General features: G+C 45.6%; 1 pseudogene; it reads left to right on the top strand.

Annotated features, from left to right (window-relative positions):
- The first annotated feature begins 1,848 nt into the window (after positions 1–1,848).
- LOC117077661 lies at positions 1,849–2,206 on the top strand (annotated as a pseudogene).
- The last annotated feature ends 1,866 nt before the right edge of the window (positions 2,207–4,072 follow it).

The following is a 4,072-nucleotide window of genomic DNA, read 5'->3' on the forward strand; positions in this document are numbered from 1 at the left end:
CTGGAACGTAAGTGCTCAATGAATGTTAAGATTTCTTTCTTGTTTTTCTTTTTCTCTTATTTTCTTTCTTTCTCTTTCTTTCCCTTTCTTTCTTTTCTTTCTTTCTTTCTTTCCTTTCTTTCTTTCTCTTTCTTTCTTCTCTTTCTTTTCTTTTCTTTTTCTTTCTTTTTTTGTTTGTTTTTGAAGACAGAGTCCCACTCAGTCACCCAGGCTGGAATGCAGTGGCGCACTCATGGCTCACTGCAGCCTCGACCTCCCCAGGCTCAGGTGATCCTCCCACCTCAGCCTCCTGAATGGCTGGGACTACAGGCGTGTGCTACCACACCCAGCTAATTATTTTGTATTTTTTTTGTAGAGACAGGGTTTGTCCATGTTGCCCAAGCTGGTCTTGAACTCCTGGACTCAAGCAACCTGCCCTAGCCTCAGCCCCCCAAAGTGCTAGGATTACAGCGTGAGCCACTGTACCGGGCTGAATGTTAAGATTTCAACAGAAATGTGATTCAGTGGGGGAATTTACTGATGAAATCATTGCCAATGGGGGTGGCAGAGAGTATGTTTGAGGGCAAGGCATTACCATCTGTTGAGTGCCTGCCAGGTGTTACTTGTTTGTTTCTAGGTGCTTTCTTATGCTATCTCATTTAATCCTCTTTAACAACCTTACGAGATAGAGTTACTATCCCCTATTGTAAAGAGGAAGAAACAGAGGCACCCCTAGAGAGGCAGGCACCAGCCCAAGGTCACGCAGCTGGTTTTCCAGGTACTCCTGTGTGTCTAACTTTAGTGCCCATGTTCTCTGGGCTTCGCCACAGCATTCCAGGTGCCCAGCACTGCCTGACAGGAAAGAACAAGGAGACAACAGGAGATGCTTTTCGTTCCAGGATTCCTATCATCACCATTCACAACATTGAGCCTGGGAGGGTCTTGAGCTGCCCTGCCCCTCTGGATGGTGCCTGTCGGATTCTTCTCGTGTTTACCCCCCAGATACCCCAGGAATACACAAAGTCTTTAGTGTGCATTGCTCCCCCCTTCCTCCCCGCTCACATAAAAGCTGGAGCTCTTATCCTAGAATTCAGCCCTCCCCGGAAGCAGGAATCTATGTGCTAATGTGTTAATCCTCCTATTCAAAAGGTCGCTTCTTCCCTACTGTGGGGACCAGCAGCAGTCTATAACCCGCCCCGTACAGTATTTCTGTCCTGGGGTGAGCCTTGTTCCAGCCTAATTATAGCACAAAGGGGAGTTTAGACCCACTCATGCAGTTGTTTAAATTTACTGGGAGCAAATGGGGCTAGGGGATTTTGAAGGTAGCAATAGGGTCCTGACTTCCAAATTACTGGAGGCCACGTGACAACCAGGGCTCTTAGAGAAAGCAGGAGGGGATAGGGAGGAGAGTCATGCACGTGTGCCCTAGCCAGACAGAGGAATCCCCCAAAGGGTCAGGAGAGTGTGCGCAAATGACCGAGGGCTAGAGCCGGCATCCTGGAGGAGCATGGTCCTCCCTTTGGCATGCCATGGGCACCCAAAAGAGGCTGTGTCCATTGTGGGAGCCTTTCTTTCCTGTGTGGGAAAGAACTAGGATCAGATTTTCCACCTGGCCATTCTGAGAAGGCCAGAAAGAAGGGAACGGCGACACAGACAGACAGAGTCTGCAGACAGAGTCTTTCATCATGGTGGTGGGTGGTGGGGAGAGACATGGTGGCCTTGCTGTCTGGCTGGGGCTTGTTGGGGAACATAGGCTAAGTACAGCTGTGGGGCACTGGCTCTTACTTTGCTGAGCAAATGGAACGGGGAGAATGGGAGAGAATAAGGGCATTACGCTTTTCTAGGACCCAGAAGTAGGGTTTTGGCCTAGGTAACGGGGCAGAGATGTGGTTCGAGGTACTCCCCGGACTCGCCGTCATGGCGTGTGCTTGTTTATTCCAGGACTGGCTACTGCGTACATCCAGAGGTTCACTAACGGGGCAAGGAAAAAAGGATTGCTCATCTTGGGTATCACTGGAAACTGATAGAAAGAGATAGGCGCATCTCTGGAATTAATCGTTACTATGTGTCAAAGGGTTTGGAGAACATTGATTAAGGAAGCATTTTCCTGATTGATAAAAAAATAACTCAGTTATGGCCATCTACCCCTGCTAGAAGGGTTATACAGTGTATTATGTAACATGCAATGTGTTATGTAGTGCTTAATAAAAATAAAATGAAAAAAATGCAAAAAAAAAAAAAATAAGGGCATTACATGCTGCCCCTTTCCTGTTGCCACTTGGCAGCTGTGCCATGGCAGTGTCAGGAGGTGTGGGCCCCAGCCAGTGGACCTGGGAGGCTGCTGAAAGGATCTGTGGTTGAGTGGAAGGAGCACTGGACTGGGAGTCAAGAGTCAGACATCCAGTCTCTTTCAGGTTCTGGCCATGTGTCTTCATCTGTCCTCTGAGTGGGTTGAATGAGCTCATTGCTAGAAACTTTTCTAGCTCCACAGTTTTGGAATTCACCTCAGGAGAGTTTCTGGAAGTTAGACGGTAGGACAGGACATGAGACTGGAACACACGGAGGACCCTTTCCACTGGCGTATCAAAACTGGGATGCCATGGTGGCTGCCCCACTGCTCAGCCCTCCTGAAGCACTCTTATGAGGCCACAGCTAACCAGCCATGGCTGCCCCTGAGGAGCCCTGGGGTCCAGTGAAGAGTACAAGTCTATTGTTGCCCCGTGAAGTCCTTCTGACTGACAAAAGGCTGAAGATCCTAACGAGTAAGCTGGGCATAGTTGGGGGACAAACAAAGTGATTCCGTGGGAGTTGCAATCCTGAGATTAGGGATGATGGATTATTTTCCCTTTTTCATATTTTCAAACTTTTCAGGAAAGTAGTTATATTAATTTTTTTGAACACTGCTTTGCTAAAAGGAAGCTTTCCAGGGGTCACTATCGTTAGGTGGCAGGGTGACTAAAGCCTTGACTGGGCTGAGGTTTACTTTGTACTGTCCAGTAAGCTAACCAGTAGCCACATGTAGCTATTTAATTTAAGTAAAATTAAGCAAAATAAAAAAATTCAGCTTTTCAATTGACTAGTCACATTTCAAGTGCTTAGCAGCTACAAGTGGCTAGTAACTGCCATATTGGACAGCACAAATATGGGATATTTCCATGGTCTTAGAAAGTTCTACTGGATAGTGCTGCTTTAGGATATCTATGAAAATAGGTTTGAAAAGCAAAGTTTGGCTAGACACAGTGGCTCACACTGTGCTTTGGGAGACCGAGGTGGAAGGATTGCTTGAGCCCAGGAGTTTGAGACCCCATCTTTACAAAACATAAAAGTATTAGGTGGGCACAATGGCATGTGCCTGTAGTCCCAATTACTTGGGAGGCTGTAGTGAGAGAGGATCACTTGTGCCCAGGAGTTTGAAGTTGCAGTGAGCTATGATGATGCAGCACTGTACTTCAGCCTGGGTGACAGAGCCAGACTGTCTGAAAAAAAGAAAAAAAAAAAGCAATGTTCTATTGTATGTGTGTTAACAAGCTGGGCACCGTGATACTTGCCTGTAGTCCCAGCTACTCAGGAGGTTGAAGTGGGAGGCTTGCTTGAGCCCAGGAGTTTGAAACCAGCCTGAGCAACATAGTGAGACATTATCTCTAAAAAAAAAAAAAAAAAAAAAAAAAAAAAAAAAAAGGTGTGTGTTGTCCTTACTAAACAGACCAAATGTCTTTAAGTCACCTACATGGAAATCTGTGCTTATAGTAATGTGAATATTCCATATTATTTTCTTATATCCATTCAAAGAGATGAACCCAACCTCTTTGGGCAATACTTTGTTAGTTGGTACTATTACTGCATGATTGAAAGTAATAAAATTGTATTTCTTGAAAGCATAATCTTACTATTTTTAAGGTTGTAATTGACCCTGACGCATCTTTCTGGATCCCAGCTTTTCCTGTCATTCTGTAAGAAAACTAGTCCATTTAAAAGCTGCTATTTTTGCAGGATAGGTGGGATCTCCTGGTATATCTTGAAATGCCTGAGAGAATTTCAAAGTTAGTTGTTGCTCTCATAACTCATGGAAAACTAGGCCTTATGTTGGGAAGTG

This window comes from Trachypithecus francoisi, unplaced genomic scaffold (assembly GCF_009764315.1).
Source record: "Trachypithecus francoisi isolate TF-2019V2 unplaced genomic scaffold, Tfra_2.0 Lachesis_group6, whole genome shotgun sequence".
Taxonomy (NCBI): Eukaryota; Metazoa; Chordata; class Mammalia; order Primates; family Cercopithecidae; genus Trachypithecus; species Trachypithecus francoisi.